Source organism: Microcaecilia unicolor, chromosome 9 (genome assembly GCF_901765095.1).
Source record: "Microcaecilia unicolor chromosome 9, aMicUni1.1, whole genome shotgun sequence".
In the NCBI taxonomy this organism is placed as follows: Eukaryota; Metazoa; Chordata; class Amphibia; order Gymnophiona; family Siphonopidae; genus Microcaecilia; species Microcaecilia unicolor.
In genome coordinates, this window is record NC_044039.1 from 210,395,306 (window position 1) to 210,419,371 (window position 24,066).

At 45.9% G+C, this 24,066-nt stretch overlaps 1 protein-coding gene across 1 annotated transcript in view; it reads left to right on the forward strand.

Annotated features, from left to right (window-relative positions):
- Positions 1-3,840: 3,840 nt before the first annotated feature.
- FOXN3 (forkhead box N3) overlaps positions 3,841-24,066 on the forward strand; it is a 500,879-nt gene continuing 480,653 nt past the window's right edge. The window contains exon 1 of the mRNA XM_030213917.1: positions 3,841-3,987. The gene's annotated coding sequence lies outside the window, so the exon portion shown is untranslated. The remainder of the gene's footprint in view (positions 3,988-24,066) is intronic.

Here is a 24,066-nt window from a genome sequence, read left to right on the forward strand (position 1 = left end):
AACGTCCACCCCACCTGGTCAAACGCCTTTTCAGCGTCTAAACTTAATACCAGGGTGGGCGCCCCCTGTTGTTGACTGATCGCCATGGCCATCAAAGTTTTCCTAATATTATGTACGGACTGACGGCCTTTCACAAACCCCACCTGCTCGGGGCCTATCAATGATGGTAGATATTCCGCCAACCTCACAGCCATCAGTTTTGCCAAAATTTTTGTATCAACGTTTAACAGCGAAATTGGTCGATAGGATTCGACATTGTCTAATGGCTTCCCTGGCTTGGGTATCAAAGTTATGAGCGCTGAATTTGCATACTGTGGAAATTCCCTTTTTTCTATTACCTCCCGATAGTATTCCAGTAGAGATGCTAGGGCCTTCCCTGATAGTATTTTATAGTACTCTCCTGAAAATCCATCTGGCCCTGGAGCTGACCAGAGCTTCAATGTTTTAATCACAGCTTGTACTTCTATCATTGTCAAAGGTTTATTCAAGTTCCCCAGCTGTTCCCCTGTTATTTTGGGAGCTTTGCCTGTGCTATATATTGTTGTATCTCTCGTTCCGAGGGAGCTTGTCTTAATTTATATAGGGCTGAGAAATAATCTGTGAATGCTTGCCCAATCTTTCGACGGTCCGTAATTAAGTTCCCTTTTTTATCTTTCAATGCTGCCACTGTCCTCGGGGCTCCTGAATTTTTTATTAAGCGCCCTAACATTCTGCCTGCCCGATTGCCATGTTTTTGTAATTTGTATTTGTAAAAAAGGGCCGATCTCAATTCCCCTTCATGTAATAGACTATTAAGGGCCACCTGTGTAGCCTTCAAATTTTCCAAATTAGCTATTGTGGGGTGATGAAGGTGAATTCTCTTAGCCCTCTGCAACTGGCGCTCTAAGTTCAATATGCCCACAGCCCTCTTCTTGTTCTTAGCACTGCAATAAGCTATAATGGTTCCCCGGATGACCGCCTTAGAGGCCATCCAAAACAACTCGGGCTGATGGGTGGCATGCCATTTATTATGTTCTATATATTGATCCCAGTTCCGCTGCACATGTGACCGCAACCGTGTATCATGATATAAGCCCGCCGGATATCTCCACCCTCTCTGTCCAGTTGTATCTGTGGTAACTTTAATATCTATCCATATCATAGCATGATCTGCCACTTCTTCTGGGCCTATATGTGCTGTGTCTACTAGGTGAAATATGTTGCGGGCTAGTAATATATAGTCTATCCTGGCAAACGTGCCATGCGCCCTTGACCTGTGCGTGTAATCTTTCTCTCCTGGGTGATAAATCCTCCACGGATCTACCAGATCAAGGGTCTTGGAGAATGTCTGAAATTCTCTAGCCCGCACTCCTCTATACTGAGAATCCTTTGTGCTAGAACAATCCTGCCAGGGATCCAGGACTGCATTGAAATCCCCCACCACTATCAACTCTCCACCATGACTTTGCAGGCACTTCCCTGCTAGGTTGGTGAGGAAGGATGCATCATGATTATTAGGCCCATATAAAACCAAAAGCAACAAAATTCTCCCCGCTAACCAAACCTTCAACATTATATGGTCCCCCCGAGCCCCCCTTTCCAATACTGTCGCTTTATATGGGAGCCCCTTTCTAAATAGCACCGCCACCCCCCCCCCCTACGACTCTGTGTTGACGCTGCAAATACTTCTCCGACCCAATGCTTTTGTAGTTTAGAATGTTCCAGATCAGTTAACCGCGTCTCTTGTAAGCACGCAATATCCGCTCTGTGTCTCTTAAGTGCAGAGAGTATCTTAGATCTTTTAATTGGGGAACTAATCCCACCCACGTTCCATGATATTAGTCTAGTGGTCATCTTTTAAACCACCCCATTTCCAGTGTCCTGCTACGCCCCAGGTTTTACAGGTCTCCTCAGCTCCAAGACCCCACTCTCTAGAACAAACTCTAAAAGTACCTCCCAATTCCATTATACACTTCTCCCGGTTCCCATGTAATAAGTTTCGCTTCTCTTTAACGTCTAGTACTTGTCTTTGTAATATTAACCTTTCTCCCTGAGTCCCCTCATTCCCCCCCAACCGTTCTAACCCTATAGCCAGATTCCCAGGCCTAGCCCCGGAATTAGCAAGAAAGCACCTAGCGTGTCGAGAGCCCCCAACTCCTATATATGACACATGTTTATAACTATAATTACTGCAACATTTAGTATCTGGTCTCCTTTATATTACCAACATCTTTAGACTCCGTCCAGCATGCCTTGATCTCGGAGGCTTGTTTTTGCTTCTTCCAATGATTTAAAAGTCTGCCATTGTCCTTGGACTTGCACTTTCAGGGAGGCTGGGTACTGCAGAACAAATCGAACTTGTTTTTGGGCCAGCGATGAGCATATAGGGTGGAATTTACGCCGTCTCTCCTGCACTCCAGTTGAGTAATCCTGAAAAATCAGGATTTGCCGTCCCTCATGTTTTAGTTCACCTCTACGTATCTTAAATCCTTGTAGGACTTCCATTTTATGACGATAATTGAGCAACCGCGCAACCACCACTCTTGGTCGCTCTTGATTTTCTCTGATTCGGCCAATTCGATGTGCCCTTTCAATAACCAACTGCCCAAATGAGTCTGTCAAGGCCAATTCCTTAGATAACCATCCCGTGAGCCAGTCCACCAGGTTCTTGTCAGGTATTTTCTCGGAAAGGCCCACTATCCGCACATTGTTCCTGCGGGAGCGATTTTCTAGATCTTCCAGCTTATCCATGTGCTCTTGAAGCTGCCGTTTTACCTCCCGCAAATCTGTGCTGTAGCCTTGCGAATCGTCCTCCAAGGCGGACACCCTGGTCTCTGCATCCTCCATTCGGGTTTCCAAACCTTCCATTTTCGTATTGAAAGCGTCCAATTTTAAATCTAAAGCGTCCCATTTTGGCTGCCAAGCATTTGCAACTGCAAGCGTTAACTGTTCAAGTTGCGACGCTGTAAAATTTTGTTGCGCCGGAAGCGGGTCCTCCGCCATTTTCAGGTCTGGCGCTGACACTTTACTTTTCTCCTTATCTTTTTTCCCCGTTCGTAGCGCCATTCCGGGTGGAGACTGTTTAAGATATTTGTCCATTAAGGTACGCCAGCTTTAAATTTTCCTGTTTAATCTCTCGTGTTGCAATATTCAAGCGGTTTCTGGAGCGAGGGCCCAAGAGCTAAAGCAGCACACGTCCACTCAGCTCATCACGTCACGTGCTCCTTAAACTAATTTATGATCCTTGCTATCCTTGATATCTCTGTAACATCAACTGTATCTTTTGTACCCTGATATGGTGATGCCATAACAGGTCTTTGTAAGCCACATTGAGCCTGCAAATAGGTGGGGGAAATGTGGGATACAAATGCAATAAATAAATAAACAAACAAACAAATAAATAAATAAATTAAGTCACAGCAGGTTGGGAAAAAAAGCAATGATGTTCATGGCGCCTATGTTTTCTTTCCTCCTTTTCATCGTGGTTTTCCCGGGTACGTTCGTCTGGAATCTTCAACATGCACGTGGCTCTATTTTGATCAAATACTGTGTGTGACAACAAAACTTTGGCAGGGAGGGGTAACTGCGAGAAACAATGCATTCGGGTGATTTAGTGTAGTCGTGCAATGGAATATTTAAAGATCACAGCGTGAAGCACTCGGGGTGATTGAAAGCTCCATTGTATGTAAAACTTTGCCTTCAACTTATCTTGCAAAGCTGGAACTAGATAAGACAATCTCCATTCGAGAGAGAACTTGGGACACTTTGCAGAGGCTGAGAGAAGAAGGTGGGCTTTAGGACCCAGCAGTGATCTGGCCTGGTCCCTCCAGTGTAGCAATGCCATTGACAAGAGATAGCTGTGTAGGCAGAGAGTCTGCCTTGTGACGGCACCTTATCTGCAGGAAATGCTCCTCCAAACATAGAGCAGCCCAGAATGGACGGATTAACTGGGAACAGAGCACAAGTGTAGCAGCAACTAATGCAGAAGGGCAGGAGCAGGCTTGCAAGGTAAGTAAAATGGCTCTTGCTTATTTCCTGCCCTGCAAGGCTCGGGCTGTCTCATGACGCCACACTTAATGTTCAGGCAGTTTTGCATTTGAACTGCTGCTTGCCACTTAGGGCAGTTGCTTCTTAAACGTGTATTTTTTGCTCGATTGCTAATTTATCCGGGGTTGAAACGGGGAATTCCCTCAGGAAAAGAAACAACCAACTTGCTGGGGATTCTGGTTTCGAAGGCAAGTTTAAGTGGGTTCCTCCTTGGGGCGGAAAAAACAAGATCGAAACTTTTTTTTTGGTCCATTCAGTCGATCAGTTTTGTACCCACTTCAGCCTTCTCATTCTTCCGGTGACCCGTTGACAAGCGGTGCTGGAAATCAGAGGAGTTGCATCATAGTATCCTGTCAACAGAAGCAGGAATTCCAGATTTGCAAAACATATTTCAAATCATTTACGTAGTTCAGGATGTTGATACTATGTATAGCTTTTAAGATACTTTAGATGTAATCGGCCCTTTGCCTGTTCTGATCTGAGGCCCGTCTAATAGGCAGTGAAAATTTGCATTTTGGGTAATACGAAGCACGACTGGGTGGAATCATTTCTTGTTATTGTTGTTAAGAACAGTTATTAACCTTTAGCATAATTGCTGTTACTGCCAAAGTTCCTAAGGATAACCCTCCCCCTCCCCCCACATATGTTAGAGAGGAAATTATTTGGCATGCTTAGGGCATTATTTAAGAAACATCCACGTGTAAATAACAGCGTTTACACAGGTGTAGCACATATGGTACACATATAGGACATGAAATGAGGGTGAATGGGGGTCAGACTCAAGAAAAATGTCAGGAAGTATTTCTTCACGGAGAGAGTGGTGGATGCTTGGAATGCCCTCCCGCGGGAGGTGGTGGAGAGGAAAACGGTAACGGAATTCAAACATGCCTGGGATAAACATAAAGGAATCCTGTTCAGAAGGAATGGATCCTCAGGAGCTTAACCGAGATTGGATAGCAGAGCCGGTGGTGGGAGGCGGGACTGGAGGTTGGGAGGCGGGGTTAGTGCGGGGCAGACTTATATGGTCTGTGCCAGAGCCGGTGGTGGGAGGCGGGGCTGGTGGTTGGGAGGCGGGGATAGTGCTGGGCAGACTTATACGGTCTGTGCCAGAGCCGGTGGTGGGAGGCAGGGATAGTGCTGGGCAGACTTATACGGTCTGTGCCCTGAAGAGCACAGGTACAAATCAAAGTAGGGTATACACAAAAAGTAGCACACATGAGTTGTCTTGTTGGGCAGGCTGGATGGACCGTGCAGGTCTTTTTTCTGCCGTCATCTACTATGTTACTATGTTACTATTACTTCTGCAGCAGGTCTGCTCATGCTTACGTGGTCTGTGTTTCAGAAAACAGTGCTAGGAACCAAGCCACGGGCCCTCACCCTGCGGTTCCATTTTATTTTTTCAGTGTGTTATGTCCCAGATCTTTCTGAGCTTGGGTGAATAGAGAGAGGAATGACCAGCAGGAAAAGGAGGTCATGATGCATCTCTATAAGTCTCTGGTGAGACCTCATTTAGAATATTGTGCACCGTTCTGGAGACCCCACCTTCTAAAAGATGTAAACAAGATGAAGTTGGTTCAAAGGGTAGCTACTAAAATGGTCAGTGGTCTTCATCATAAAGCGTATACTTTGGAAGAAAGGCAGGAGAGAGGAGATATGATAGAGATACTTAAATACTTACGCAGCATAAATGCACAGGGGGGGTGTGTCTCATTCAAGTGAAAGGAAGCTCTGGAACGAGGAGGCATAGGATGAAGGTGAAAGGGGATAGACTCGGAAGTAACCTGAGAAAATACTTCACGGAAAGGGTGGTGAATTTGTGGAATGGCCTCCTGGTGGAGACGAAAACAGTATCTGAATTCAAGAGAGTTTGGGACATCAAACATATAAACGGCGAGTGACCGACTCACTCGCAAATGCGCAGTAGAGACTTCCTTCTCTGTCCCGCCCCCGCGTCAATACGTGATGATGAGGGCGGGACAGAGAGGGAAACTGCACCGCCAAGGTTGATACCGCTCCCCCCCCACCCGTCCACCTGAGGTCGCCGCTACCGTTACCCCCCCCACACACACACACACCCCCCGCCCGGGCCCTCTCTCCGCTACTAAACTTACACATTCATTCGCCGGAACGCAGCACGAACATCAGCTGAGCTGCCGTCTGCCTTCCTTCCCTGCCTGTGTCCCGCCCTCGCTGACGTTACGTCACAGGAGGGCGGGACACAGGCAGAGAAGGAAGGGCCGACGGCAGCTCAGCTGATGTGCGTGCTGCGTTCCGGCGAATGCATGTGTAAGTTTAGTAGCGGAGAGAGAGAGGGCCCAGGCCGGGTAGAGGGATGGCGGCGGCGACTCGGGGGGGGGGGGGGGGGGGGGGAAACGGTAGCGGTGGTGACCTCGCGGGGAGGGCGGGGGAAGGAAGGAAAATCCCAATACCAGCCCGTTTTTACGGGCTCAACGGCTAGTCTATATAGAATCTCTTAAGGGAGTGACAGGGAGAGTAATTGGCATGGGTGGGCAGACTGGATAGGCCATATGGTCTTAGCCAGTGACGTAGCTACTATGGGGCCACGGGGGCCTGGGCCCCCGTAGATTTGGCCCTGGACCCCCCTGCCGACGACCCTCTCAACCCCCCTCCCGCCGCCAGCCCGCCGTCGCCATCGCAAGGCTTAGTTCTGTTTCTGTGAGTCTGACATCCTGCATGTCAGACTCAGAAACCAAACGAAGGAAGAAGAATTCGTCTGGTGGGGGTTGGGGTCCCCGCCGGCAAAGGTAGGTGACAGCGGGGGTTGAGAGGGTTGGCGGCGGGGGGGGGGGTCAAAGTTGTTCGTGGTGGTGCTGGCGGCGGGGGGTGTCGGCAGTGGCGGCAGCGCCGGGGGGGGGGGATTGCTAAAATGTGCCCCCTCACCTCGGGCTCTGGACCCCCCTCCCGCTGAAGTCTGGCTATGCCCCTGGTTAGCTGCCTACATTTTCCTCTGTATCTATGTTTAACGCCACTTATGGGCTATTATTGGTGCCTAAGGCCCAGCTAGTGCTTAATTTAACAGTTAAGTTCAATTAGGTTGGGTGTGCAACTTTATAGAATCCGGGGGTTAATGTCTGCTAATGGCTACCAGGTTCTGCAGGAAGTCTGTGACAAATGTTCAGCTGAAGCTCAGCAAAGGTAGGAAGTTGTGTTAAATAATAAATGAAACTGGTAAAGGACCAGAGTTTGGTCCCAAATGTGATTTTTGGTTTTTTTTCTATCTGCTATTTCATGGAGTGCTGTGTCTGGTTTTATCTGGAAAAGCTGAGATCTTTTAACGCCGCGTGAGTAAAATATGGCAGTTCTGTGAAGACTAATCATGAGTTAGCAGTTTTATTAGTGTATGTGCCCCATTTGGGGGAAGAGATAGTTTAATTACGGTTTCGTTTCAGAGATTTTATAGTATTCAATACGCATTTCGAGGACTCTGCAGGTACGCTGACGTTTATTTTTAGCTTTTATTTTAAACTAGTAAAAAAGGCCCGTTTCTGACACAAATGAAACGGGCGCTAGCAAGGTTTACCTTGGATTGTGTATGTTTGAGAGACTGTGTGTGAGAATGAGAGTGTGTGTGTGAGAATGAGAGTGTGTGCGTGAGAATGAGAGTGTGTGCAAGTGCGTATGTGAGACACAGTGTGAGAAAGAGTGTGTTTCACACAGATACAGTGTGTGCGAGAGAGAGAGTGTGTGTGAGACACAGACTCTGTGAGACTGAGTGTATGAGACCAAGAGAGTGTGTGAGTGACTGTGTGACACATAGAGAGTGAATGTGATACAGTGTGAGACATAGAGTGTGTGAGAGTGAGAGAGAGAAAAACATTGACTGTGAGAGAGAGAGAGTGTGTGTGTGACAGAGATAACTCTCCCCCCCCCCCCGTCTCTTGTGTCAGGCCCTCCCTCTCTCCCTCCCTCTCTCTTGTTTCAGGCTCCCCTTCTCTCTCTCTCTGGTGTCTGAGTGTTACTGTGCAGGACACTGAGCTCTGGCTGTGCTTCAATGAACTGACCAATCCTATGTAATAGAATGCACCTCCAACATTCTGAAGCCGAGAAACCTCGTGTGGTTGGTCACTTCTGCTTGTGACGAACCCGGAAGTACGTGATGTCAATTCAGGAGATGTGGGTTTCACCACCATGCATTTAGAACGTTGGGAGTTGTGGAGGCTTCATAGAATGTTGGAGGTGCGTTTTATATACAGAGATTCTGCCAATTTAGTACAAATTGTTCTAGGCACTGATCCCTCTAAGCTGAGCAGGAGTCCTCCAAGTGCATTGCTACCAGTAGGGGGTGGTGGTTCAATACTGTCTTTTCAATCGCTAGGGACAGTCAGGTTATCCACACTCTTTGTCACCTCTCGCCTAGATTATTGCAACCTGCTTCTCACCGGCCTTCCACTTAGCCATCTCTCTCCTCTTCAATCGGTCCAAAACTCTGCTGCGCAACTCATTTTCCGCCAGAGTTTCTATGCTCACATTAGGCCCCTCCTCAAGTCACTTCACTGGCTCCTTATTCGTTTCCGCATTCAATACAAACTTCTGTTGCTGACCTATACGTGCATTCATTCTGCCGCTCCCCTCTACCTCTCCACTCTTCTCTCTCCCTACGCCCCCCCCTCGTGTACTCCACTCTGTAGATAAATCTCTCCTGTCTGTCCTCTTCTCTTCTACTGCTAATTCCAGACTCCGTTCCTTTTATCTCGCTGCACCCCAAGCCTGGAATCGACTTCCCAAGCCTGTGCGTCTAGCCCCGTCTTTGTCCGTTTTCAAATCCAGGCTAAAAGCCCACCTCTTTAACGCTGCTTTTGACTCCTAACCACTACTCACTTGTCCTGTACCCTTTTATCCCCACCCTCTTTAATTCCCTTACCTCTTAGTTGTTCTGTCTGTTTGCCTGTCCTATTTAGATTGTGAGCTCTTTGAGCAGGGACTGTCTTTTCATGTATGGTGTACAGCGCTGCGTATGCCTTGTAGCGCTATAGAAGTGATAAGTAGTAGTAGTAATATAGAAGCCTGCCCATGAAGATCAGCAACGCGGCTGCGCAGGCTTCTCTTTCTGTGAGTCTGACGTCCTGCACATACATGCAGGACGTCAGACTCACAGAAACAGAAGCCTGCACGGCCGCATTGCTGATCTGCAAGGGCCGACTTCTACATGGAATGTTGCTAGTGGAGGAGTAGCCTAGTGGTTAGTGCAGTGGAACATGAAATGTTGCTATTACTTGAGATTCTACATGGAATGTTGCTACTATTTGAGATTCTACATGGAATGTTGCTACTATTGGAGATTCTGTTGCTACTATTTGAGATTCTACACGGAATGCTGCTATTCCACTAGCAACATTCCATATTTAGTGAGCTCTTTGAGCAGGGACTGTCTTTTCATGTATGGTGTATAGTGCTGTGTATGCTTTGTAGCACTATAGAAGTGATAAGTAGTAGTAGTAGTCCTGCAAGCTTGCCTGTCCCTCACTGTTGAAAATGTGATAGTGAAAGAGCACCCCCCACTGGCAAAACTGTAGGTGGAGGACTCGCGCTCAGCTTAGAGGGAATAGTGGTTACAGGGCCAGCTTGCTGTGATAGTCAGTTGTTAAACCCTGGCTTTGTTTCTGGTGGTCAACAGATATTGATGAGCTGTATTGTGCAAGAGATTACTCAGTTCCTTGGACAGATCATTTTGGAGTAGTTTTTAAGATAAGGCTTATATAAAGGGGAGGGTGGTCAATGTAGGGTGAAATTTTGGGAAGAAGTGATAGGGCGGTATGGAAGGCAAAGGTTTGGGGTGAGGAGATCTTTCCCCTTGGATAGTCAGTGGAAGGATGGTATGATAGTTGCTGTGAAGAGACTGGTCTGCCCTGGATGAGATTGTCCTGGTTCGTAGAGTTCTGGCGAAGGACAGTAATTGTAAAGGATGGTATATTTATTTATTTTTGAAGAAATTCACCCAAGGCAGAGTACAGCAAGAATAATCTGGACATAGACAACATGTGATTAAAGCAGTAAAAAAAAATACGTTCAATTAACAGTTCACTTTCAGGCTTATTTTTTTAAGTGATTGCCAGCCATTTCCCGACATAAATCGGGAGATGGCCGGCGAGCTCTCAAAAGTGGCGAAATCGGTATAATCGAAAGCAGCTTTTTTGACAGCATCGCCGCTTTCCCGTCACCTCTCCGGCGAAAGTTCAAGGGAGCATGCCAGCGGCGTAGCGAAGGCGGGACATGGGCGTGGCTACCAGATGGCCGGCTTTCGTGGATAATGGAAAAAAAAGCGGCATTCATCAGTATTTCGTCGGGTTTACTTGGTCCTTTTATTTTCATGACCAAGCCTCAAAAAGGTGCCCCAACTGACCAGATGACCACCGAAGGGAATGGGGGATGACTTCCCCGTAGTCCCATAGTGGTCACCAACCCCCTCCCACACTAAAAAAATACAAATCAAAACCTTTTTTTACCAGCCTGTATGCGAGCCTCAAATGTCATACCCAGCTCCCTGACAGCAGTATGCAAGTCCCTGGAGCAGTTTTTAATGGGTGCCGTGCACTTCAGGCAGGTGGACCCAGGCCCATCCTCCCCCCCACCTGTTACACTTGTGGTGGTAAATGTTAAACCCTCCAACCCCACTCTACCCACATGTAGGTGCCCCCCTTCACCCATAAGGGCTATGGTAATGGTGTAGAGTTGTGGGGAGTGGGTTTGGGGGGGGGATTTGGGGGGCTCAGCACCCAAGGTAAGGGAGCTATGCACCTGGGAGCTTTTTTTTGTATTAAAAAAAAATTTTTTAGAAGTGCCCCCTAGGGTGCCCAGTTGGTGTTCTGGCATGTGAGGGGGACCAGTGCACAAAAAATGCTGGCTCCTCCCATGACCAAATGCCTTGGATTTCGCCGGGTTTGAGATGGCCGGCATTTTTTTCCATTATCGCTGAAAAACAAAACCGCCGATCTCAAACCCGGCGAACTCTGGCATTTGGCTGGGCTAAACCATATTATCGGAAAAAAAGGTGGCCGGCCATCTTTTTCAATAATACGGTTCCGACCAGCTGTTGCACCGCTGCCAAAATAGATCCGTTCGATTATGCCCCTCTTTTTAACATAATATGCTACCTCCAGTGTCAACACAACACACATTAAAATATCTTAATAGATAGCACAAGGGGTAAGTGGAGGTGGAACATAGACAGAGAGATGTGAGGGTTAACAGGAGTTTTGATAAATGTGACTAACAAAAAAAAAAATGTACATGGAGTCATAAAAGGTGTGTGTTGTAAGCAAGTAACTAGTCAGTTACTTTGTCTATCACAGACTTGGGAGAAGAGCCAGGCTGTCACCTACTTCCTGAAGTAAAGGTGGAAGAGTTAAAGAAGGGCCTTAAAACGGACTTTGAAACAGACTAGATTGGATAGTGATAAAAAGCAGTGGTGTACTCGGGCGTGCATGTATGAAACAGTTACAGAGACTTAAGTGTGAGGTTTTTCTCGGTATGCATTGATGCTAGTCTTAATAAGCCCTGACAGGAGGTCAACCTCTAGTGGTAGTACCTTGAGTCTACCGCTAGAGGTCGTGGCGGCCATTTTATATCAGCAGCTGCAAGAGCGAGTGGGGTTTGATTCTGCCCCTTTGACTAGAAGATCACCAAGCCTCTTCAGGTATTCTCAGGCGGCCTATTCTGACTTGGGGGTTGGAGGGAGAACGTGTTAAGGTGGGGTGGGAGGGGTTATGTGAGTCCTGACTGACATTCAGTCAGGGCCATACTAAATGTCTTATTAGCCAGGATCCGCCTAACTCCCTGCAGCTACCACATGTCCGGTGAGAGCTGGACATGGCCCGGCATTGAATTTTAATTTAGCCGGCAACAGTCGGCCTTTAAAATAACACTGATTGCTTCCTGCTGAATATTGACTGGTAAATGTGTACCCGAGGCAATGGAGGGTTAAGTAAGTGGCTTGCTCAAGATCACAAGCTACCATGTTGGGATTTGAACCCAGAGTTCCCTTGTTCCCAGCCTGCCCCTCACTCTCCACTTTTTGCCTAGCCCCTGGTTTTCAACTTGCATTCCAGTGCAGTGTGGAATTAGGCCAGGTTTGCAATTTTGTGAATCGGTAGCTCCAGTGATTCAAAGCTTCAGCCTTTCACTGGTGCAGAAACTTAGATACAGGAAGCGCGGGAGAAGTGGAGACATGGTTGCTATGGAAACCACATGGACACCCTGCTCTAGTTCTTCCTCTCCCTTCACAGAAAAAAGTCTGCATGTCATCACTATTTCCTGCAGAAAAACCCATTGTGTTCTCAGGTTTCAGCAGATGCTAGGAGAAAGCTTGCAGAAGGCATCTGTCATATCAAGGTCATTTGGCCAAAATCTCTTCAGATTCATGCTCTCCTTAACTATATTGCAAAATATCAAAAGGTTAGAAAAAGGATATGGGGGAAGCGGAGCAAAGAGTTAAACAGCTCTTCCCAACAGCGTTTATTATATCGGAGGGTTCTGCTTGGTTTTGAAAACGGCTATTCCGATATTTGAAAATGATGATAAAATTTGAACCAGTAAAAGGTGAATTAAAAAAAGTCATGTTTGCTAAGCAATGAAAATGTCATTAATAAATTAGGAGTGCTCAGAAGAACAAAATGCAAGTAAAACCATTTGTGTTCATTAAAAAAATAAAATTAAAAGCGCATGTGGGGATAATGTTATAAACCTTTTTCTGCAGAAAGGGTTTTTGTAAAATTCCATGACTGCACATTAATTTTTATGTGGACATGCTGAGAAAGACCATGTATTGGCATTCCTGCAGGTGTTGTTTGGGCAAAGTATGATGTACTTGTATATTTTAGATAGAATCCATTCACACATCTTCAACATCTGTGGAGCATGTAAATATAAGAGAGAGAAAGTGTGTGTGTTAATATAGGCACCTTCTTCTAACTTGGTCGTAGGTTTCTTTGCGGGTAATTCTATAGTCAGTGCTTATAGTTACGCACATAAAATGTTTAGAATGCTGGGACAAATCCAAGATGGCAATTTGAGGCAGACGCACCTGCTGTTGCTCCCCTGAAAGTTCCAGTGCGCTTTCCTCAGAGTGTCTCCCAGCCGGTGGGGTTCGATGGGCAAGCGGAGAGGGAAGGTTAGGGAGCTTCCCTCGACTCCCAGTACAGTTCCAGCAATGAGGCAGATGACGCTGGATTCTTTTGGAGCCTCTGCGGTCCCTCTGCACGAATTGACGCTTTGGCGTCAGTGAGCAGCGCGGACGGGGCTTCCCTGAGTCCCGTCGAACGTACGGCTCCACCGCAGCTGGGGAGGGAGAATGCTGTTGATGTTCTTGCAGCCGGGGAGGCAAATGCCATGGAGCCAGATTTGCAAGGAGGGAAGTCATTGTCAGTAAGTAAAGGAGACCATGGCCCCTGGGCAAGAGACTACCATTCAATTAACTTTAAAGATACTTCCTTCTGAAATTGAGTACTCAATCCCAGGTGGAAAGCCAATCTCTCTCTCCTTTACCATCTTGTGGCATAACTAAACCAGCCCTAGTGACTTTAGAGTCACTTTGGGATATGATTTATGACACTCACTGTTCCTTACTGACTGTGATGAGGAAACTAAAGATATTAAAGCTATATCTGAAGCGGTCTTGATTCAAGCACAGGTAACTGCTCAGTAGTCCTTGAAGGTTGAAAGTTTGGAATCTAGAATACAAACTTTGGAGAATGTAGAGGCTGTCTCAATTAAGGACAAAAATTTCTTACATCGACGTTTAGAATACCTGGAAGACCAGGTTAGAAGACCTAATTTGAGATTCCTCAACTTCCCCAGATCACCTTTGATCGCTTCTTTGGATATGGTTAAAAAATATCTAATTGAGGTCCTGGGGATGGCTGGAGATTCATTACCCCCTATTACTCGAGCTCAGTATATCTGGATCTCGGGAAGATCTATGGGAGAATCTCTCATAAGCGAGAAGTGGACAATATGAATCTTACCTCCTTTTTGGAAACCTCTTTAGACGTGATTACACAGAGAACTCCTATGTTGGTTACTTTTGTCTTGGAACCTGATCAAAGTGCAGTTCTGAAACTTTCCTTAGACATTTGGAGACGCTTTTTTGGGGGGTTCAAAAGGGCGCATAGTTCCTGATCTTTCTGGAGTAACACAGATGAGACGTAAGGCTTTTTTGACCCTACAGCCTAGAGTGTTAGTTTTAGGAGCTAACTTTATATTACGTTTTCCTTGCTTGTGTTTTGTATTGCATGAAGGTAAACAGTTTCAATTTTTTGACTCCCAGCAGCTAATTGATTTTCTAGAAGCTAAGGTGGATGTGAATGTCATAACTAATTCCTGAATGTGTATGGCAGGCAGGGGGACAGCAATTGGAGGGAGCTTCTGCCTGTTTTTTCCTGAATAAATATTTCATATATCTTGGATTCCTGGTTTCCTGATTGGTGGGCGAAAGATTGATGTGTATTTTCTTAAAAATGTTTGTATGATTTCCTATTTTATTGTTAATGTTTTTCCGATTATCTCTGATGTGGTTGAGATATGTATTTGGTGGGAGGCAGGGATAGTGCTGAGCAGACTTATACGGTCTGTGCCAGAGCTGGTGGTGGGAGGCAGGGATAGTGCTGGGCAGACTTATAGGGTCTGTGCCAGAGCTGGTGGTTGGGAGGCGGGGATAGGGCTGGCCAGACTTATACGGTCTGTGCCAGAGCCGGTGGTGGGAGGCAGGGATAGTGCTGGGCAGACTTATAGGGTCTGTGCCAGAGCTGGTGGTTGGGAGGCGGGGTTGGTGGTTGGGAGGCGGGGATAGGGCTGGACAGACTTATACGGTCTGTGCACTGAAGAGGACAGTACAAATAAAAAAGTAGCACATATGAATTTATCTTCTTGGGCAGACTGGATGGACCGTGCAGGTCTTTTTCTGCCGTCATCTACTATGTTTAAAATGCTAGCATATATGTGTACACGCCAGTGGCGTACTTACGTGGGGCCAGGGGGGCCTGGGCCCCCGTAAATTTGGCCCTGGACCCCCCTGCCGATGACTCTCTCGACCCCCCTCCTACCGCCAACCCGGGGGGGGGGGGCTAAAATGTTCCCCCTCACCTCAGGTTCTGGACCCCCCTCCCGCCAAAGTCTGGCTACGCCACTGGTGCACGCATGTACATGTTGAATATGCACTTAAGTGCTAGTCCTCTGGGGTATGTAGTATTCTCTTGCACCCAGGATTTGTCTCCAGGGACTTCTTCCCAGGAGGGAAGGCTTACGATAGCTGTTGTAGTTGGAGAGTCAATCATTAGGCATGTAGGTGGATGGTGGACGTGAATATTGTGTGTCACCTAGATAAGATTTTACACACTGCTAGGGAGGAGCCTGCCATCTTGGTACAGGTGGGTACCAGTGATACAGGAAAATGTGGGAGGGAGGTTCTGGAAGCCAAATTTAGGCTCTTAGGTAGAAAGCTGAAATCTTGAACCTCTAGGGTAGTATTTTCAGAAGTGCATGCTCAGGATCCAAGAGATAGGGCTATGTTTTTTGTTTTTTTTTTGGGGGGGGGGGGGGGCGGTTGGTGTCTCTTCACGCACCCAGTCAGAGTGCTTTTTTGGTGCCTTTTGGCTAAGATTTTTTTCTTTTGCTTGTCTTCGGGTCCCCTTTTCCTCTCTTCCCTTAATATTTTTTTAGTTATTTTGCCTTTTTTTTTGTTTCCTTTATTTTCCGGTCAGTAGGCTGCGTTTAGGCCTCGACTCCGGCCGGGTTTTTCCCATTTTCTTTTTTCTCAGTGCCTTGCCCCTTTTTCCGGCACCATTGAGCTGTTTGTTTGATTTCACTGTGGAAGTTTTTCCGTCCATGTCATCTAAAGTTCCCAGTGGCTTTAATCTCTGTGCCCGGTGCGATTGGACCATCTCTGGTGCAGACACCCATTTTTGGTGTCTTCAGTGCTTAGGGCCCGACCATAGAGCCCTGCCAACTCTGTCCTCTGTCTGTGTATGCACAAGAGAACTTAGGTGTCCAGAGAGGCTCAAAGGGAAAAGATTTTTGGAGCTAGATCCAAGTCTTCGACGCTTGCATCGACATTGGGCTCAGCGGCATCGGCGTTGAACACTGCATCTGGAGCATCAGTCCCAGGTATGGCTGCTTTGAGACCTATGAACGCTGGGAGCAGTAGTGCGTCAAGTGGGTCTCCACCTGTCTTGATGCCGTCTGCTAGACAGGGTCCCCGGGATCGGCCAGTGGACCCAACCCTGAGGCGACGTGAAGATTTGATGTCATTCTTGTTGGTACCAAGGAGTCTCTGTGCCGGTCTTCGGGCAAAGGCTAAGAAGCAATGGCACCGGTCTTCCTCGATGCATGGTGCCAGGAGCTCCGGGGTGTCATGAGAATTGGCACCTGAGAAGCATTGGCGCCGGGAGGATTGCTCCCCCTCCATTGAAGAAGTGCCAGCGCGCCGGTCTCCGAGCAGCCAGTTCTGCAACCTGTGCCTGAGCCGGTGTCCCAGCTTTTCCGATGTCAGCCCTTGATTAGCATAAACAGGCCTTGTTACCTGAACCGCTGGATGGCCTCATGCAACGGTGTATGTCGGTACTACTACTACTATTTAGCATTTCTATAGCGCTACAAGGCGTACGCAGCGCTGCACAAACATAGAAGAAAGACAGTCCCTGCTCAAAGAGCTATGTAATAAAAGTGAGCCAAGTATAGGACAATCAAGCCATTGTGACATCACTGATGAGGTTGGCTCTTATTGGTGGCCTGAGGCATTATGACATCACAATATTAGCTCTGGTTACAAGAGACTACTACTACTACTATTTAGCATTTCTATAGCGCTACAAGGCATACGCAGCGCTGCACAAACATAGAAGAAAGACAGTCCCTGCTCAAAGAGCTATGTAATAAAAGTGAGCCAAGTATAGGACAATCAAGCCATTGTGACATCACTGATGAGGTTGGCTCTTATTGGTGGCCTGAGGCATTATGACATCACAATATTAGCTCTGGTTACAAGAGACTACTACTACTACTACTATTTATCACTTCTATAGCGCTACAAGGCATACGCAGCGCTACACAAACATAGAAGAAAGACAGTCCCTGCTCAAAGAGCTTACAATCTAATAGACACAAAATAAATAAAGTAATCAAATCAATTAATGTGAACGGGAAGGAAGAGAGGAGGGTAGGTGGAGGCGAGTGGTTACAAGTGGTTACGAATCAAAAGCGTCTGCCGTACCTCCTGTTGTGGCCTCGCTTGGCCCTCAGCCTGCGGTGTGGCCTCTGGCGCCGGTGTCGCATGCAGTACCAATGTTGACTGCCACCCAGGCCGGTACAACCTCGACTTTGGTGGAGGAAGCCTCATGTACTTAGTCATCTTTTTTCCATGCAACTTTTAAAATAGTGTATATTACTTTTGACTTCTTTTGATCACATTTTCTCCAGAAATGTGGTTTTGATCCATTTTGCAAGTCCATTAAACGTAAGTGGCTACACTTTTTCCATATTGTTTTTTTTTAGCTCATACTCTATCATGTGAGTTGATGTTTTGTCCCAGTTCCCAGCACCGGGTTTCCTCTTCTTCACTTTTTCTTCACGGTTCCTTCTTTTCTTTCTAACCCACTCCTCATCCCTTTTTTACAGACACTTTTTTTGTTTTGACACCTGATCTCACAGACGTTTCTTGTTTATTTTTATTTTTTTTATTATTTTTTTCTTCTTTTTTTAGTTTTGTGCAGATGTTGCGTTAATGTCTCCAATTGACCATTGTTCTACCTTTTTCACAACTTGCTTATTTTATTTTTTAATTGCTTCAGGATTCCTATTTTTTGGCGCATTTTCTATCACTTAAATAACTGACGCCTTAGTACCTCCTGTTTTTCTTCTGGCGGTTTGCCGACAGAGCTATTGCGCGTTTATAGTCCTTGGTAGGTCTCATTTACCTTTGTATAGATCATTTTTATACAACTTTTTAATTCAGTAGCACGGCTTCTTAATACGTTTTGTGTCATCGGCACAACCCTCATCATTATCACGCTTTTCAGCATATCTTCTCTGTTTTTAATCGAATGGGCACAAGTACTAGTTATCTCGATCTATGAGTCTTTTGCATTTTTATCCATTAGCGAACTAGTTTTTTGTCTCTCTATTCATGTTGTAATTAATGCTCATTCCCCCCCTATCAGGACCCAGGATACTCTTTGCTTCCTTTTAAGACAGGTTCTGATCCGATTTTTTTTTTAATACAATTTTTAAACATGTTTAGCCGACACCATTTTTCTCTCCCCCCCCCCTTTTTTCATTCGGGTTTTCGACTGACGTCAAATTTCAGGGTGTTAACACAACTTTGGTTTTCCTGTTTTCTGTTCTTTTCACTCACATTTTTTTTTGTTGTTCCTCCCTCGCTTCTTCCTTTAGGTCACTTAGCATTCACACTCAACCTGATATACAATAAGTGCAACATTTTCTTGTGTCTTTTGTGGTTACTTATAGCATTTTGGAAAGCCTATGCTTGTTCCATATCGCAAGCCAGCATAACTTGTATTTTTATTTTTGTTTCATTGCACAAATAAGTACATAAGTATTGCCATACTGGGAAAGACCAAAGGTCCATCGAGCCCAGCATCCTGTTTCCAACAGTGGCAAGATCCCAAAAAAGTACAAAACATTTTATACTGCTTATCCCAGAAATAGTGGATTTTCCCCAAGTCCATTTAATAACGGTCTATGGACTTTTCCTTTAGAAAGCCGTTCAAACCTTTTTAAAACTCCGAGTTAACCGCCTTTATCACATTCTCTGGCAACGAATTCCAGAGTTTAATTACACGTTGAGTGAAGAAACATTTTCTCCGACTCGTTTTAAATTGACTACATTGTAGCTTCATCGCATGCCCCCTAGTCCATTGTAATTTTGGAAAGCTTGAGCAGACGCTTCACATCTACCCGTTCAACTCCACTCATCATTTTATAGACCTCTATCATATCTCCCCTCAGCCGCCTTTTCTCCAAGCTGAAGAGCCCTAGCCGCTTTAGCCTTTCCTCATAGGGAAGTCGTCCCATCCCTTTTATCATTTTCGCCGCCCTTCTCTGCACCTTTTCTAACTCCACTATATCTTTTTTTGAGATGCGGCGACCAGAATTGTACACCATATTCGAGGTGCGGACCCGTTTCGCATCAGCTTCCTCTGGAGACAACACTGTGCTTAAATTTCAAAGCTGGCAAATAATCGCTCTCCTGACCTTTTGGACATTCTGAGATCATGTATGGTTTTTTAAATTCATTCTTATGGAACTTTCAGTAACGATATGTGACCCTGCCTATGTATGGTGCTTGCATATGAATGGTGCTGTGATCCTGGGGGGGGGGGGGGGCGTTCCAGTCTGCCGCTAATTGTATCCCACATTATCCCACCTATTTGCAGGCTCAATGTGGCTTATAGAGTTTTGTTAACATTGTCATTGCAAGGTGACATATACATTTAATGTTGTGTAGAGGTTAAATTAGGGTAGAAGGAGAGGAGTGATTTAGGTAGTTATAGTAGATGAATTATCTTAATTGAGTGGGTTGTCGTGTGGATTATTGTGGCTTAGTTCTCATTGTATGCCTTGCTGAAGAGATATGTCTTAAGAGATTTGCGAAAGATAGTTGTTTCGCCGATTGTTCTCAGGTCTGTAGGCAGTGCATTCCACACTTGTGTGCCCAGGTACGAGAATGTGGTCGCATGCATCTGCTTGTACTTTAGTCCTTTACAACTGGGGAAGTGCAGGTCGAGAAATTTGCGGGATGATCTTGTGGCGTTTCTTGGAGGCAAGTCCACGAGGTTTAGCATGTAGATTGGGGCGTCTTTGTGGATGATTTTGTGTACAATCGTGCAGATCTTGAACATAATGCATTTTCTAAGTGGGAGCCAGTGAAGCTTCTCTCTCAAAGGTTTTGCACTTTCATATTTAGTTTTTCCAAATATGAGTCTGGCAGCTGTATTCTGGGCAGTTTGTAGTTTTTTGATAATCTGTTCTTTGTAGCCTGCGTATAGTGCGTTGCAGTAGTCCAGATGACTTATTACCATTGACTTATTACAGGGTCCGGAAGATGTATCTTGGGAAGAAAGGTTTTACTCTTTTAAGTGTCCACATGGAGTAGAACATCTTTTTCATCATGTTTTTCACGTGGTCATCGAGAGTGAGGTTTCGATCAATGGTGACTCCAAGAATTTTTAAGTTTTTTGAGACCGGGAGAGAACAGTATGGTGGTGTTATGGTAGAGAAGTGTTTTGTATTATGTTGTGATGTGAGTACAAGGCATTGTGTTTTTCCTGCATTTAGTTTTAGTTGGAACGCATCTGCCCAGGTGTGCATTATTTGGAGGCTTTGGTTGATCTTGTTGGTGATTTCACGTAGATCATGTTTGAACGGGATGTAGATTGTGACGTCATCTGCATATATATGGGGGTGGAGGTTTTGATATACGGAGTACTGATATACGGAGCATTAGTAATTGTAGTAGTATTGATACATAAAACAAATTGACTTGAAAAGAAAAAATGTTTTTATTGTTACATGCCCACAAAAGTGTCGGAGCAGCAACTCACCACTTTCTTCCCCAAAGACCTCATTCGTCGAGGCTTTTTTGTTTTGTTTTTCTCATAGACACAGAATGGGACAAAATTGTTGATAAATCTAGGTTTCAGTTCTGCTGTGTGACCAAAGCAGTAGCAAATCCCCCTTGGTCTGAAATCTGCAAAATTCCTGAGCTGTATAAATAGGCAGATATCTGAAGATATTTGATCTTCAGGGTTTTTCTCTGGCTATCAGAAGGAATAATTCTGAATAGCTCGGGGCACTGTCCCACTGGAATCTGATTTTGCTCAGTTCCTACAGCCCTTCCAAATTTCACAGCTCATGGGACAAGTTGAATAGGGTTCTCATCAGTTTGGGGTGTCTGTCATATCGTTTCCTGTGTCATACTTACAATGGCTTTTTATTTGAAAGATACTTTCTTTAAACATTTAGGGGCCGATTTTCAAAACCCAACGCCGGCGCTAGAGGCCGCACCAAAGATTAGCACAAATAACATGCAGTTGTAGCCAAACGGTGGAGGTCATTTCCTAATCCCTCCCAATACTCCGAGAACAGCACAGGAAGCAAAACCGCCCTTACCACCAAAAACCTAACACTAGTTTGGAGCACATGTTGGGGTGTTTGAGGAGAGGATTTCCCATGATTTTTTCTTTAAAAGCTGCCAGTTTTTATTTAATTTGAAAGCCGAAGGACGCTCGTGCAAGCCTCTAAGCACTGGTAGTGAGAGACAAATGTATGTGAGTCAGAGCAAACCAGTGGCTCGTTGGTCTAGGGGTATGATTCTCACCTTGGGTGTGAGAGGTCCTGGGTTCAACTCCCAGATAAGACCGTTGCTTTGCAGGACAACTTTCAGGTGGAGGAGTTTTGGGTTTAAAAAAGGTTGAGACAAATTCCTGGAGGAAAAGTCTGCTATTGAGACAGACATGGGAAGCAACTACTTGCCCTGGGATTTGTTGTATGGAGTGTTGCCATGATTTGGGTTTCTGCCAGGTACTTGTGACCTGACTTGGCCACTGTTTGGAAAACAGGATACTGGGCAAGATGGACCATTGGTCTAGGGTTACCATATGTCCGGATTTACCCGGACATGTCCTCTTTTTGAGGACATGTCCGGGCAACCGGGTGGGTTTTGCCAATCTGCCCGTTTGTCCGGATTTCTGGACAAACGGGCAGGCTCGCGGGTGTGGACGGCCCACCAGCCTGCCTGTTTGTCCAGAAATCCGGACAATGGGCAGATTGTTAGCCTCCCCTCCCCTTACTTAATACTGCCCTGGTGGTCTAGTGACCTCTTCCGCCTTTGGGGCAGGAAAGAGCCCCCTCTTTCCTGCCTGGAGCGCTGCCCTGCATGCATCCTTCCTGTTGCTGATCTCGGCGCCGATTCAAAATGGCCGCCGAGAGTTAAAGTCTCGCGAGGTCACTTCAACTCTCGGCGGCCATTTTGAATCGGCGCCGAGATCAGCAACAAGAAGTATGCATGCAGGGCATCGCTCCAGGCAGGAAGGAGGGGGCTCTTTCCTGCCCTGAAGAGGTCACTAGACCACCAGGGCAGTAGTAAGGGGAGGGGGGTGACGGGGAAGGGGGAGTGACGGGGTGTGTGACAGGGGGGAGGGGAAAAATGTGACAGGGGGCGGAGCAAGGGTGTGAAAGGGGTGGGGCGGGTGTGTGGTGGGGGCGGGGCATGTGTCCTTCTTTTGGGGGGACAAAATATGGTAACCCTACATTGGTCTGACCCAGTATGGCTACTCTTATGAAAGTGAAACCACACATTGGTACCTGTTTTCAATGCTTAAAATATAAGCTTTTCAGGTGAAATTGTTGAAAAGCGTATATTTAAAGGAACAGAAGAACAGTGCTGATGTATGCTTTGCTTCCAGGTTTACCTGGTACATACGTGTAAGAGCTGTGCTTACTGCAAAACTCTTGTGTGGATGCACCAGACATGTTCCTCCCCCATGCTTTCAGTCAAACAGCTCACAAAGCATTTGCACCTTTTTACGGCTGAGTTTCGCGGAGCTGTTTTTCTGTGCTGCTCCCCCGGTACTGATCAGGTGCTGTTCCAAATAGCGCCGGAGTTCTGAGCATCGGCCCATTAAGAGGCTGAATGAAGAACTCAGGCTTTTAAAAGCACAGCGGTTTGTTGAATTTCCTTATCCAAGAGTTCATAGACAGGAAATGTGTCAGTTGCTTGTTTTTACCCGCTGAAGGAAGCAAACTGGATTAGTTTGTGTCTGAATTCACTGAACTGGATTCCTCTAATCAAAATACAACTGAGGCTTGATTACAACGTTCTTTTGGCAGAACATTCTTACACAAGTACATACTTTTATAGCATTGAGGTTTTGCACTGGGTCCTCAAAATTTATTTTATTTATTTATTTATTGCACTTGTATCCCACATTTTCCCACCTGTTTGCAGGCTCAATGTGGCTTACAAATACCTGTAATGGCATTGCCATTTCAGGGTACAAAATACAATTGGTGTTACAAAGATGTTAAGAATAACAAGGTTCACATCTCTATATATAAAAGGCACCACCAACGTTCTAAATGAAGCCACCAGCCAGAAGTGTGAAGGGGGAGAGATATCCGGTTTCCCCATGAGTGTCTGCCCCGCCCTCGCTCTCTCTGTAACACAAACAGTGAAGGAAAACACAGCAAAGCACGAAATCAAATCGCTCTCTCTGTAACAGTGAAGGACTCAGAGGGGGGAGGGGAGAGAGGGCAGAAGCCCTCACTATCTCTGTAACACAAACGCAGCAGGAAACTTAACACTGAAGGACTCCACTCCGAGCGGGGAGGGGACAGACAGCACAGGGGAAGGGAGAGAGGGCAGAGGGCAGGGACACACACACTCCCACATGCACACAGAAGGAAACCTTGCTAGCCCCCGTTTCATTTGCATCAGAAACGGGGCTTTTTTTACTAGTGTCAATATAATCAAACAGTTATAGAAAGGAGACAGTCATAGTCATGAAGTCGTGGTGGTATGTTGTGGTTAGTTATGGATTCTTGTGGTAAGCTTTAGTGAAGAGAGAAGTTTTTAACGATTTGCGAAAGTTGGTTATTTCATTAATTGTTTTTAAGTATTTTGGTAGTGTATTCCACAACTGCGAGCTCATGTAAGAAAAGCTGGATGCATGTATTAGTTTGTATTTTAATCCCTTGCAACTGCGGAAGTGTAAATGAAGAAAAGTACGGGCAGATCTTTTGGCATTTCTGGGTGGGAGGTCCACTAGGTCGTGCATGTATGACGGGGCGTCTCCGTAAATGATTTTATGAACTATCGTGCAGATCTTGAACGTGATACGTTCTTTAAGAGGGAGCCAATGTAACTTCTCTCTTAAGGGTTTTGCACTTTCATGTTTCGTTTTTCCAAATATGAGTCTGGCTGCGGTGTTTTGGGCAGTTTGAAGTTTCTTGATAATCTGTTCTTTACATCCAGCGTAAAGTGCATTGCAGTAGTCCAGGTGACTTAGTACC